The sequence below is a fragment of the Pongo pygmaeus genome, chromosome 4, assembly GCF_028885625.2.
Source record: "Pongo pygmaeus isolate AG05252 chromosome 4, NHGRI_mPonPyg2-v2.0_pri, whole genome shotgun sequence".
Classification (NCBI taxonomy): Eukaryota; Metazoa; Chordata; class Mammalia; order Primates; family Hominidae; genus Pongo; species Pongo pygmaeus.
The window spans coordinates 68608320-68624144 of record NC_072377.2 but is presented as its reverse complement, the minus strand read 5'-3'; positions in this window follow the sequence as shown (position 1 = coordinate 68624144).

The window sequence follows — 15825 nt, the reverse complement described above, 5'->3', positions numbered from 1 at the left end:
TTTCCCAAAGAAGGATGAGGGCCTCAGCTATGCAAGCCTATTTTTTTCTTTCCAGCATCATCAGACATGCCATTACTCCCTCCCACTCAGGGGGAAAATGCATAAGGTGATAGAGGTTGAAGTGCTGCACTAATAGGACCCTTTTCACACTGAGGGAAAAAAATAGGGCAATGAAAATTCCCCAAAAGCCATTCCTCCAATTTTTGTTCTAATAACCCATTGGGCTTAACCATTAAGCTTTTAGTCAACTAGAGATCCATCTGTCTCCCACCAGTGAAGAATATCAGTTTCTAGTAGGACAGCTTCCTCTCCCCCAACCACATACCCTTTGTGATACTATACCACCAATACCAACCACTGCCACAGTGGAATATTCTTCAGGAACCTAGTAGGCAATGCGTTGAAAAGCATAAGACATTAATTAAATCAGTCCCAAGCCATTCTTAACTCAAGGCTAAATATGTATCCACTATTCACTTCCCATTTCAAGTTATGTCTAGCCATGTTGTCCAGTAGAGCCCACAAGAGATTTAATGAGATTAAATTTCAACATTAATATATTCAAGTTAAAAAAGACGTAAAAATAGAAATGTCCTAAATTTGGATGTAAATCTCCTCTATGTATCTAACTCCCAGAGATAAAATCAAGTCCAAAAATTAAATCTTCTTTTAAATTAAAGCTAAAGTGTCTTAAAGATGTTAAAGTCCAAGGGAAGTATGATCTGAAAGCAAATCAACTTTCTCTTATAATTTAAAATTCCAAAAAGTTGAAGTTCAAAATTATTCCTTCCCAACTTGTTTTGCCCAGTCACATTTCAGAGGAGTTCTCAGTGTTCTTTCAGCAACAGTAGCCTGGGCTGATTCTCATCATTATGTGTGTAATTACTTTAAGGTCAGCTCTCAAGAATTGTACTGGTTTTGTGGCAAATTGTCATGACCCTACAATTTCAAGTACATAAATGCAAGATTATGAGAGCACTGACCCCCACTGACCCTCCACCTCCCCCCCCAACAAAGGCAGTTATCCCAGGATTATGTTCTAAGTATTGCCAGTACTAAGTGTTGCCAGACTACAGCAGAGACTCAGTGGGTTTGTCAGTGGTGCGGATCAACAAAGAAAATCTGGTTTCAGTTTCCCCAGGATGCCAATAAATCTCCATCCCTTTTTCAGAATCCATTATCTGTGATCCTAAAAGCTACTGGGAGAAATCTCTTAGCAAGAAGTTAATTTGGGCACTATGCATTTAACACATATGGAGAAGAAATTCATACACGCTTTTCTGGAGCATGGAATCTGAGACATCGCAGACTTATGGCAAAGTTAGATATTTGCCAAAGTAGTGGTCCCATACTGGGTCTAATTTAAGGTACTGTTTTTCTATAGACAATAGACTTTAAATGTTTTAACTTCCATCTTGCCTTTGGGTCCTGTGAGTTGAGTGTGGAAGTTCCCTAGTGACACAGCCATGTCACTCTTGAGCAGTTCTGGACTACAGTGGCTGCTCCATTGTCTCTTGCTATGGAAGTGCTCAGTCCTGAGAAACCTGCTTCATAAGGACGTTCTCTCACTCAAGTATAATTATGAGAAATAAAAATAAAATCCAAAGCCCCCCCAACCAACTGAATGGACATTCTCTTGGCCAAGGGGACCCCAGAGAAACTTTGGAAGCTGAATATCCAGTCATGACAGCATGGGAAATCAGACATACCTTGCCTTGTTATATTCTCTCCCTCACTAACTGTCATTAGGCTTCCTGCTCTAAAGGCTAAACGGAAACCAGCCCTTTTGAAAGAATCCACCACTGATATAAACCAACCACCTGCCCCTGCCCCTCCCTTTTGCAGTTTTGACACAACAACTAACCAGCATTCCTTCCTGGTAGGAGACCTCCAACCACGGAGGGGTTCTGACCAGTCTTCGGAGGATGTGCAGTGAGAGTTTTCCTCTCCTCTGCTTCACCTTTTGACCTCAAAGGGCCAAAAACTCTACCCATGGATGATGCCGATGATGCCATTTTTTGTACATGCAACTTATAAAGGGGCACGAAACTCAATTGCATATACACCTGTTTTTCCTTTCATAAATATTGATGACTTCTCCTATAGCTTACTAAATATGAATATTGGGCCACCCTACTCAGCATAAATTCCTGTTTCCTTTGCCCCTTCTTCCAAGTGTCTGTTTCCAGCTTCTGGTCAGAGGCTATAATTTCCCAGCCTGTCAGAACGACCACTGTGAGTTTAAATTAGTTCAACCATTATGGAAGACAGTGTGGTGATTCCTCAAGGATCTAGAACCAGAAATACCATTTGACCCAGCGATCCCATTACTGGGTATATACCCAAAGGATTGTAAATCATGCTGCTACAAAGACACGTGCACACGTATGTTTATTGCAACACTATTCACAATAGCAAAGACTTGGAACCAACCCAAATGTCCATCAATGATAGACTGGATTAAGAAAATGTGGCACATATACACCATGGAATACTCTGCAGCTATAAAACAGGATGAGTTCATGTCCTTTGCAGGGACATGGATAAAGCTGGCAACTATCATTCTGAGCAAACTATCACAAGGACAGAAAAGCGAACACTACATGTTTTCACTCATAGGTGGGAGCTGAACAATGAGAACACATGGACACAGGGCGGGGAATATCACACACTGGGGCCTGTTGTGGAGGCAGGCTGTTGGGGGAGGGATAGCATTAGGAGACATACCTAATGTAAATGACGAATTGCTGGGTGCAGCAAACCAACATGGCACATGTATACCTATGTAACAAACCTGCACATTGTGCACATGTACCCTAGAACTTAAAGTATAATTTTAAAAAACTCCAGAAAAACAAAAAAGAAAAAATAATAAGTCAATCTATGGATTAATGCCCCCCCCCCCCGCAAAAAAAAAACAGAACAATCACCCTGCAGGCTGCAAACCTGTATGAGAAACAAAGCTCTCCTTTTCAGATTTATGAACTTCATCATTCTTCAGACAATTAGCAAGATTTGAGCCAACTTGAGACCACATAATGTAGTAGGAAGCAGTGTCTCTTGGGTCTGTAGAGCAAGCTACGTGTATACAAAGTTAGTACATTCCTAGGCCCTAAGTGCAAAATTGAGTTTAGGGTAACCAATGAGCATTGCCAATCCAGCACCAGTGAATTAAAGCATCTAGTTTTCTCTGTGGGATAGTTGGAGCTACAAAATTTTGAAAAGTAAAAGCAACAAATAATGTTCTCTCCAAAGCATCAAGAGCCTATATACATAAGAATTAGTTTCTGTATAACTGATAGTTTTGCATCAGCCAAGCCTGCACAGGAATTGGTCAAATTTATCTGAACTACACCCTATGCCTTTGCTGAGTCCCATGCAACCATAGGATGAGGGCTGAGCTGCCTCATCCTCATATTCAGCAGTCTCTCACAGGCCTCTGCTTTGTTAATGCCCTCCAAGTCCCATGCATTTTCTAAGGCCCAGAAAGATCTTCAACTTACTTAAGACCGGAGTGGTCATGTATCTTCCCTAAGGCTGTGAGCCTAATCCATCCACTCATGCCTTGTGTTACTGCTACGTTAGCTGTCACCTGCAGCTGATGGCAGTTTTAATACACAAAGAAGTGGCTGCTTTCCTCTTAATGGAGAAGAAAAGTCTATTTTGCCTGCTCTTGAATCTTGACTCCCCTCTGACTGTTTCTTTGGAGTTCACAGGCCTCAGAGTGAATAGGTCTACTTTTCTATACTTCTACGTATTTTTTTCTTACCTGGGATAGTCATAAATCAAAGAACTGCTTGGCCAGGAACATCTGCAACATACTTCATGTGGCCAAAAAATATATCCTGCTGTGTGTGTTACTGATATTTATGGTATCAATTAGCCTATAATGGTCTAATATATTGATCAACCCAGGCTGTCATTTTTTATAGTGAGAAGAAATAGAAAATAATTCCACAACAAATGATAATCAGCAGCCTGAATGTAAAAAATGCATATATATTGATTATTTAGAAAGGTTTGATTGAAAAGCAGGGATGACATTTTTAAAATGCACAATTTGTAATTTCAGTGAAAATCAAAAGGATAATTAATTTATCATTAATAAGAATAGGTTATTAGGAAAATGAAGCAGTTATAGAAAAATAAAGATTTCTTACAATGATAAAAATAAATATCTACCAAAAATAATTCAAGAAATACTAATAAAATAATCACTATCAACTATTTCAGTAGTTCAACAAGACATTTAGGCAGCATTTAGGCAGAAATATAGTATTACTATATAATAATACAATATTCATTTTACCAGGAATATATGAGCATTTTAATGAGGCATGCAAATAAGAAGTGAGCTTTGAAATATATAAAAAATTAACAGAAATTTAAAAACAATAAACTTGGCCACCAGGGAATTGCATATTAAAACCACAGTGAGATACTACTTTATACCCTCTAGGATGGCTAGAATCAAAAATACAGTAAGTATTGGTGAGAATGTGGAGAAATTAGAACATTTTCACACTGCTGGTTGGAATGTAAAGTGATGCAACTCCTTTGGAAAATAGTCTGGCAGTTCCTCAAAAGGTTAAACATAGATTTATCATATGACCAGCAATTGTACTTCTAGCTATATGCCCAAGAGAAACCCATGCAGAAACATGTATATAAATATTTATGGGCCAGGTGCAGTGTCTCATGCCTGTAATCCCAGCACTTTGGGAGGCTGAGACGGGTGGATTACTTGAGGTCAGGAGTTTGAGACCAGCCTGGCCAACAGGGTGAAAGCCCATCTCTTCAACAAATACAAAAAATAGCCAGGTGTCGTGGCACATGCCTGTAATCCCAGCTGCTCAGGAGGCTGAGGCAGGAGAATCACCTGAACCAGGGAGATGGAAGTTACAGTGAGCAGAGATAATAGCATCTCTGCACTCCAGCCTGCGACAGAGTGAGACTCCATCTCAAAAAAATGAAAAGAATAAAAATTTAAAAAATAAAAAAAGTAAATATTTATGGCAGCATTATTTATAATAGCCAAGGAGTGGGAAACACTCAAATGTCCATTAACTGATGAATGGATAAATTGAATGTGGTGTATCCATATAATAAAATATTTGGACACAGAAAAAATGAAGTATGGATACATGTTATACATTAATGCATTGAAAACAATATGCTAAGTGAAAGAATCCAGACACAAAACACCACATGTTTTATGACTCCACTTATATAAAATGTCCAGAATAGGCAAATTTATAGAAACGGAAAATACATCAATGACTGCCTAGTACTGTGGTTAGGGAAGGAGGGGAAGGGGGAAATCGGGAGGGACTACTAATAGGCTTGATGTCTCTTTTTGGAGTGATAAAAATGTTCTAAAATTGTTATGATGGTTGTACAACTCTAAAACTACTAAAAATTATTGTATTATATGCTTTAAATGACTTTTATGGTATATGAACTAAATCTCAATAAGCATTGTTATGATGGACTGAATGTTTGTGTCCCCTCCTCCCAAATGTATATGATGAGTCTCTAATCCTCCATGTGATGATATTTGGAAGGAGGTCTTTAGGAAGTAATTAAGTTTAGATGAAGTCATTAGGAGCCTCATGGTGGGATTAGTGTCCTTATAAAAAGAGACTGGCCAGGGCAATCAGGCAGGAGAAGGAAATAAAGGGTATTCAATTAGGAAAAGAGGAAGTCAAATTGTCCCTGTCTGCACATGCCATGATTGTATGTCTAGAAAGCCTCATTGTCTCAGCCCAAAATCTCCTTAAGCTGATAGGCAACTTCAGCAAAGTCTCAGGATACAAAATCAATGTACAAAAATCACAAGCATTCTTATACACCAATAACAGACAAACAGAGAGCCAAATCATGGTGAACTCCCATTCACAATTGCTTCAAAGAGAATAAAATACCTAGAAATCCAACTTACAAGGGACATGAAGGACCTCTTCAAGGAGAACTACAAACCACTGCTCAATGAAATAAAAGAGGATACAAACAAATGGAAGAACATTCCATGCTCATGGGTAGGGAGAATCAATATCGTGAAAATGGCCATACTGCTCAAGGTAATTTTTAGATTCAATACCATCCCCATCAAGCTACCAATGACTTTCTTCACAGAATTGGAAAAAACTACTTTAAAGTTCATATGGAACCAAAAAAGAGCCTGCATTGCCAAGTCAATCCTAAGCCAAAAGAACAAAGCTGGAGGCATCACGCTACCTGACTTCAAACTATACTACTAGGATACAGTAACCAAAACAGCATGGTACTGGTACCAAAACAGAGATATAGATCAATGGAACAGAACAGAGCTGTCAGAAATAATGCCACATATCTACAACCATCTGATCTTTGACAAACCTGACAAAAACAAGAAATGGGGAAACGATTCCCTATTTAATAAATGGTGCTGGGAAAACTGGCTAGCCATATGTACAAAGCTGAAACTGGATCCCTTCCTTACACCTTATACAAAAATTAATTCAAGATGGATTAAAGACTTAAATGTTAGACCTAAAACCATAAAAACCCAAGAAGAAAACCTAGGCAATACCATTCAGGACATAGGCATGGGCAAGGACTTCATGTCTAAAACACCAAAAGCAATGGCAACAAAAGCCAAAATTGACAAATGGGATCTAATTAAACTCAAGAGCTTCTGCACAGCAAAAGAAACTACCATCAGAGTGAACAGGCAACCTACAGAATGGGAGAAAATTTTTGCAATCTACTCATCTGACAAAGGGCTAATATCCAGAATCTACAATGAACTCAAACAAATTTACAAGAATAAAACAACCTCATCAAAAAGTGGGCGAAGGATATGAACAGACACTTCTCAAAAGAAGACATTTATGCAGCCAAAAGACACATGAAAAAATGCTCATCATCACTGGCCATCAGAGAAATGCAAATCAAAACCAAAATGAGATACCATCTCACACCAGTTAGAATGGCGATCATTAAAAAGTCAGGAAACAACGGGTGCTGGAGAGGATATGGAGAAATAGGAACACTTACACTGTTGGTGGGAACATAAACTAGTTCAACCATTGTGGAAGTCAGTGTGGTGATTCCTCAAGGATCTAGAACTAGAAATACCATTTGACCCAACCATCCCATTACTGGGTATATACCTAAAGGATTATAAATCATGCTGCTATAAAGACACATGCACACGGATGTTTATTGCGGCACTATTCACAATAGCAAAGATTTGGAACCAACCCAAATGTCCAACAATGATAGACTGGATTAAGAAAATGTGGCACATATACACCATGGAATACCATGCAGCCATAAAAAATGATGAGTTCATGTCCTTTGTAGGGACATGGATAAAGCTGGAAACCATCATTCTCAGCAAACTATCACAAGGACAAAAAAACCAAACACTGCATGTTCTCACTCATAGGTGGGAATTGAACAATAAGAACACATGGACACAGGAAGGGGAACATGACACACCAGGGCCTGTTGTGCGGTGGGGGGAGGGGGGAGGGATAGCATTTGGAGATACACCTAATGTTAAATGACGAGTTACTGGGTTCAGCACACCAACACGGCATATGTATACATATGTAACTAACCTGCACATTGTGCCCATGTACCCTAAAACTTAAAGTATAATAAAAAAAAAAAAGAAGAGACCAGAGCACCCTCTCTCTCTGTCTCTGTCCCTCTCTCCCGGACATGTGAGAAAACAGCAAGAGTTAGCCATCAACAACCAAGAAGAGGGCCTCACCAGACACCAAATCTGCCAGCACTTTGATCTTGTACTTCCCAGCTTCAAGAGCTGTGAGAAATGGATGTCTGTTGGTCAAGTCACCTAGTTTATGGTATTTTGTTATGGCATCCCAAGTTGACTAAGATAGTTGTGATATTAAAAAACATAATCATACTTCTCTCAGTAATTAACAAACCACATAAAAATATATAGGTATAGAAGAGTTGAACAACATACTTAAAAGTTGTTCTTATAGACATATACTTGACACGGCATCTAACAATTAGAGACTATATTCTAGGGGCAGGAGACTATTAAAATATTACTCCCATAAAGCATGATAGCAAATTACAAAATCTATCAGATGTAATCAAATTACATTCTCTGATACAACTCCAATTAAGTTTCTTATAAGAAAAACCAAATTTTAAAATAAGAGAATTATAAAAATTGTAGTTCAGCTTTTAAAACTTAAATGTAAAAACATTTATATTGTTTTAAAAATATATTTTAAAACAATATAACTTAACAAATTGACTTTAGTAGAAGTAGAAAAGCTGAATAATCTTGTAATAAGTAATAAAATGAATAGTTAAATATGCTCAAAAAAAGCCCACATAGTGTCAGTGGTAAATTTTACCTACTATATAATTAATTCCAAACTTACACAAAATCTTTCAGTCAATAGAAAAGGAGGAAAAAACTATACAATTCATTTTATGTGCCTACAATAACAGTGACATAAAAAAACTTAGAAAGGACCAAATGAGGGAAAATTACAGAAGAATCTGAGTTAACTATACATGCAAAAATCATAAATAAAATATTAGAAAACCAAAATCAGTTGTTTATAAAAGTATTGGCTCTTGCTCAAGTTGGGATTATACAAGAAATATAATCAGGCAGATCACGAGGTCAAGAGATCAAGACCATCCTGGCCGACACGGTGAAACCCCATCTCTACTAAAATTACAAAAATTAGCTGGGCATGGTGGTGTGTGCCTGTAGTCCCAGCTAATTGGGAGGCTAAGGCAGGAGAATCACTTGAACCCAGGAGGCAGAGGTTGCAGTGAGCTGAGATCATGCCACTGTACTCCAGCCTGGCAACAGAGCAAGACTCCATCTCAAAAAAAAAAAAAAAAAAAAAAAAAAAAAAAAATATATATATATATATATATACACACACACACACATAATCTTGGTTTAATATTTTTCAATGTGTTAACATAATTTACCTTGGTAACAAATTAAAATTATTTAAATATATGCATTGAAAGCTTCTATCTGATAGCCAATTTCTGAAAAACATATATGATATAAGCCCTTCAAAACTTAGGAATAAATGTAAATGTTCTTACCTGATAAAACAAATCTATATCAAACATATAGAAATGCAATGATGAACCACAAAAAGGATTAACCATAAAGGAAAAGATTGTTAAACATAACTACATTAGAAATAAGACTCCATTCCTCAAGAGACATCTCAAAATAAGTGAAAATGTAGCCCACAAACTGGAGCTTGCACTTTTTGTATATGTTGCATATATATAAAAAATAATACTTTATATCATGTACAAAGAATTTCTATGAATAAATGAGAAAAGACAATCTAATAGAGAGTAGCAAAAATATGGACAGATTTTCATTGAAGAGGAAATGCAAATGTCAAATAAATATATGAAAAGATAATCCATCTTATTAAAGATCAGAATAGGCAAACTAAAGGCATTTCATTACACTCAAAAAGTTGAAAATATAGTTATGATCAAATATTAGCAAAACTGTACAGCAATAAGAATACTCAAAACTAAAGCTTGGGCTTATTTGTAGTGTTTACCCTAAACCCAAGGTTGGCTAATACCCATATGGACAACTTCATAATCTCCAAAACTTTCTCCTTTCTCTAGAATTTAAATTTGTCTAGTCCTACTTTTATGTGTATAATTTTTGTAAAATTTCTGGCTTGAATAGTTGTTTCAAGGGAAGAATATGCCTGCTCCAAAGTATTATATTCCACTAGGAAATGGAACTTGCTCTTTTTCAGCTCTATATTTTTTTTTTTTTTTTTTTTTTGAGACAGAGTCACACTCTGTCACCAGGCTGGAGTGCAATGGCACAATCTCAACTTACTGCAACCTCTGCCTCCCGGGCTCAAGTGATTCTCCTGCCTCAGCCTCCCTTAGCTCTACCTTTTAAATATAAATTGATAGAAGTCATTTATAAATGGATGGACAGTAAAATAATGAAAAGGTGAATTAGTAACAATGGTGAGTTGTGGCAGAATTGTAAATTAGTTTAACTAGTTTGGAAAGTAATATGGCATTACTTTTGCAAAATGAACATACACATATTTTATAATAGAGTAATTTTTTTCTTAAGTATATTATATGTATGTATTAATAGACATTGGATTTGGGCCAAGATGGCCAACTAGAAGCAGCAATGGTATGTAGCTCTCACGGAGGGGAACAAAAGGGGTGAATGAATACGGCACCGTCAACTGAAACATCCAGGTATTGCACTGGGACTAATCAAGGAAAAAAATCGACCCATGGAGAATAAAGAAAAGCAAGACAGGATGATGGCTCACCCGGGAGTGACATGGAGCCAGGGGAACCTCCCCAACCTAGGGAAGAGGTAAGTGAATGTACAAGTCAGGAAAGCCACACTGCTCCCATGGATCTTTGCAACCCTCAGGTCAGGAGATCCTCTCGTGAATCCACTCCACCAGGGTCTTGAGTTTGAGAAACAGAAGAACTGTGTAGAGTCTCAGCAGAGCAGATGCTCAGGCACATGCAGAGACCCAGGAGCTTTACATACTTCGGCTCCAGTCTTCCTGGCAAAAGTGACTGCATTTCTGGCAAGGTGGGAAGTTGGACCTCTGTACATACTTCTAGTAAGGACGCTGAATCCAGGAGGCTAAGCAGCGATGGTCTGGTGGCCCCACTTCCACAGCACCTCACAGGGTAAGACCCACTGGCTTGGAATTCCAGCCAACCACCAGCAACAGTGTCACCCTTACCTGGGACAGAGTTCCTGAGGAAAGGAGTGGACCGCCTTCTTTGTTGTTTGGACAACTCAGCTATTCCGGCCTGCAGGCTTTGGAGAGTCCAAACTGACTGGGGATGGAAGGGATCAGTTGCTCTACCAAAACGTGGCCAGACTGCTTATTTAAGTGAGTCCCCAAACTGTTCCTCCACACTGGGTGGAATCTCCTGACTGGGGCCTCTGGCCAACCCTGACCGTGTTCTCAGGCCAATAGAAATTTGAATTCTCCCTGGACAGAGTTCCCAGAGGGAGGGATGGGCCACCATCTTTGCTGTTTGGGCAACTCAGCTATTTGAGCCAGCAAACTTTGGAGAATCCAAACTGACTGGGAGCAGAAGGAATCTCCTAGTACAGCACAGCTACTCTATGAAAGTGTGGCCAGACTGCATCTTTAAGCATATTTCCAATCCTGTTTCCCCTGACTGGGTGAGACCTCCCAAGCAGGGTCTCCAGCCACCTCCTACAGGTGCATTCCAGCTGGCAACAAGTCCATACCTCCCTGGGACAGAGCTCTCAGAGGAAGGAGCAGGCTGCCTTCTTTGCTGTTTTGCAGGCTTTGCTGGTGATATGGTTTGGCTCTGTGTCCCCACCCAAATCTCAACTTGTAGCTCCCATAATTTCCACATGTTGTGGGAAAGACTTGGCAGGAGATGGTTGAATCCCGGGGGTGGGTCCTTCTCATGCTGTTCTTGTGATAGTGAACGGGTCTTACAAAATCTGATGGTTTTTAAAAACAGAGTTTCCATGCAAAAGCTCTTTGCCTGCCATCATTCACATAAGATGTGACTTGCTTCTCCTTGCCTTCCACCATGATTGTGAGGCCTTCCCAGCCATGTGGAACTTTTAGTCCAATAAATCTCTTTCTTTTGTAAATTGCCCAGTCTCAGGTATGTCTTTATCAGCAGCATGAACATGGACTAATACAGCTGGCAATACCTTTAGGTACTGGAAAATCTAAAGTGACTAGGGACCGGAGCAGACCCTGAGAAAACCGCAGCAGCCTCATGGAAAAGCAGCCAGACTGTTACAAAACCAACCAACCAAACAAACAAAAAACCATCCAAAGGTCAGCAACCTCAAAGATTGGAGGTAAATAACTCCACAAAGATGAGGAAGAATCAGTGCAAGAACACTGAAAACTCAAAAAGCCAGAGTGGCCTCTTTCCTCCACATGACCACATCACTCTCCAGCATGGGTTTGGAACTGGGCTGAGATTGATATAGCTGAAATTATAGAAATAGAATTCAGAATATGGATAAAATCCTTCAACTTCACTGAGCTAAAGGAGCACATTGTAACACAATGCAAGGCTAGAAATCATGATACAACATTTCAGGAGCTGACAGACAAAATAGCCAGTATACAGAAGAATGTATCTAAACTGATAGAGCTGAAAAACACAATACAAGAATCACAAGCACAATCACAAGTGCAATCACAATCACTAATAGCAGAATAGACCAAGCAGAGGAAGGAATCTCAGAGCTTGAACACTCTTTTTGAAATAGACAGGCAGACAAAAATAGATAAAAGAATAAAAAGGAATGAACAAACCCTCTGAGAAATGTGGGATTATGTAAAGAGACCAAATCTATGACTGACTGGTGTACCTGAAAGAGATGGGGAGAAGGGAACCAATTTGGAAAACATGTTTCAAGATGTCACCCATGAGAATTTCCCTGACCTAGATAGACAGGCCAACATTCAAATTCAGGAAATGCAGAGAACCCCAGTAAGATACTCCAGAGGAAGATAATCCCCAAGAGTAATAATCATCAGATTCTCCAAAATCAAAACAAAAGAAAAACATGTTAAGGGAAGCCAGAGAGAAAGACCAGGTCACCTACAAAGGTAAGCCTATCAAACTAGTACCGGACCTCTCAGCAGAAACTTTGAAAGCCAGAAGAGATTGGGGCCCAATATTCAACATTCTAAAAGAAAACAAATTCCAATCCAGAATTTCAAGTCCGGTCAAACTAAATTTCATAAGCAAAGGAGAAATAAAATCCTTTCAGACAAGCAAATGCTGAGGGAATTTGTTACCAACCAACCTGCTTTAAAAGAGCTCCTGAAGGCAGCATTAAATATGGAAAGGAAAGACTGTTACCAGCCACTACAATAACACATTGAAGTACACAGACCAGTGACACTACAAAGCAAACACATAGGAAAATCTGCAAAATAACCAGCCAACAACATGATGACAAGATCAAATCCAAACATGTCAATACTAACTTTAAATGTAAATGAGCTAAATCCCCAATTAAAAAACAAAGGGTGGCAAGCTAGATAAAGAAACAAGACCCATTAGTATGCTGTCTTCAAGAGACCCATCTCATGTGCAATGACACACATAGGCTCAAAATAACGGGATGGAGGAAAATCTACCAAGAAAATAGAAAACAGAAAAAAAGAGGGGTTGCAATTCTAGTTTCTGACAAACAGACTTTAAACCAACAAAAATTAAAAAAACAACAAAGAAGGACACTACGTAATGGTAAAGGGTTAAACTCAACAAGAAGAGTTAACTATCCTTCATGAAGATAATTACTGCTATGCAAATTTAAATGACTTTAAATCATGGGTCCACTTTTTATTCTGCATAGCTTATTGACCATGCATTCACACACCTTTCTAAGAACTGATATAGTCATAAAGTATCAGATCACAGGTAGGGTTAGAACTGGGTCTAAAGTCTTCACATAAAATTTAAAAACAGGATGGAGTAAGTATTTACAGCCATTACTTATTTATAGAATTTGGCAGAACTTTTTCTCTCCTGTTTTTCAAATATATATGTATCATCTGCTAAATAAATAACTAGATATATTTTAGCTAATTTGTTGTCAATGTCTATGTCATAAATCTAAATAAGCATCTTGACTCTGAATTACTTTCATCAACCCCTAAAATGTAATGATGATACACTATACTCAAATACTTAGAGCATATATTTTATTTAACATGCTCAGTTTACTTGCCAACATGAAGATTAAAAGACTGCTCTTTTTAAGATATTTACCCATGAGAGCACACATTATCATATTGCCTGCTAAATAAATACTTCTAATGGTTTCTATTTGAAATTTATCAGAATCAATTTGACAGCACTTAAATGCATATATTTGGTAATATAATGGACTTGCTGTAGAAGGAGACATATCATAATGCATAAGAAACAAAAAAGATATGTAAAATATTAAAAGTAGCTTGCATTAAGAAAGACAAGTAAGGGGAATAAATGACCCAAGTCTAGAAGTCTACAGGGATAATAAAAGAAGATCTGAGCCTGCAATTTCTCTAGGAGCACTTGGGAATCTACAGTGGCCCATAAACTCAGTTGTAAAGTGTTCATTGGATGGGAGGACAGGAGACAAAATCTGAAGACTGAGAATGGTGAGAGGTTAGATTGAAGACATCTACATAAAAATAGGGCCATGGAAGGATGACACACTAGAGAAAAAGTGCTGAAATGGATACTTTCCTATGTCAGCATTGTCTATGAATGAAGAGAAAGAAAAAAATAAGTTCCCCTTAAACACATATTCATATGGGTTTGAAGTTATAATTCAAAGCCATGTGAAAAATTTAAACTTAAGACTCAATGAAGTATCATAGGCAAAATTGCTAAAATCATGAACTCATGATAAAACATACACACAAAAAGAGATGAGAAAATAAGCCTTCCTGAGCAAGAATATACAAAAGTCACAATGGCAAGAGATATGTAAAGAGTGCAGAAATTGAAGGCTACAGAACATAAAATGCATACGCTAACATCGTAAAGGAATTGAAAGTTAAGAGATGTATAAAAAAGTGTTACATGTAACTAGGCAGAGTGTGCGTGTGTGTATGTATCTGTAAGCATATGCAGGTGTGCCTCATTTTATCGTGCTTTGCTCTATCACACATCACAGATATTGTAGTTTTTCTTTTTTTTTTTTAAACAAATTGAAGGTTTGTGGCAACCCTGCATTGAGCAAATCTGTTGGTGCCATTTTTCTAACAGCATGTACTCACTTTGTGTTTCTGTGTCACATTTCGTTAATTCTTGCAATATTTTAACCTTTTCATTGTTATATTTGTTATGGTGATCTGTGATCAGTGATCTTTGACAGTATTATTGTCATTGTCTTGGGGTGCCACACACTGAGCCCACAAAAGATGAAAATTCTAATTTATAAATGTGTGTGTTCTGAATGTCCCATTGATCAGCCATTCCCTTATCTTTCTCCCTCTCCTCAGGTCTCCCTATTCCCTGAGACACAACAATATTGAAATTAGGCCAATCAATAACCCTGCAATGGCCTCTAAGTTTTCAAGTAAAAAGAGGAGTCACAAGTCTCTTACTTTAAATCAAAAGTTAGAAATGATTAAACTTAGTGAAGAAAGTTTGTTGAAAACCAAGATAGGCCAAAAGTCAGGCTTCCTGCAACAAACACTGAGTTGTGAATGGAAAAAAAAAGAGTTCTTAAAGGAAATTAAAAGTGCTACTCCACTGAACACCTGAATGATAAGAAAGTGAAATAGCCTATTTACTGATATGAAGAAACTTTTAGTGGTCTGGATAGAATATCAAATCAGCCACAATGTTCCCTTTAGCCAAAGCCTAATCCAGTGCAAGGCCCTAACTCTCTTCAATTCTGTGAAGGATGAAAAAGGTGGGGAAGCAGCAAGTGCCGATATAGAAGCTGCAGCAAGTATTCAAGGAGGTCTAGCTAAGATTGTCTAGCTAAGGTCTAGCTAAGATCTAGCTAAGCATCTCGTTCTGTTGCCCAGGCTGGAGTACAGTGGCACCATCTCAGTTCACTGCAACCTCTGCCTCCTGGGTTGAAGCAATTCTCCTGCCTCAGCCTCCTGAATTGGGACTACAGGCACATGCTACCACACCTGGCTAATTTTTGTATTTTTAGTAGAGATAGGGTTTCACCAAGTTAGCCAGGATGGTCTTGATCTCCTGACCTCAGGTGGTCCGCCCACCTCGGCCTCCCAAAGTGCTAGGATTATAGGCATGAGCCACCACACCCAG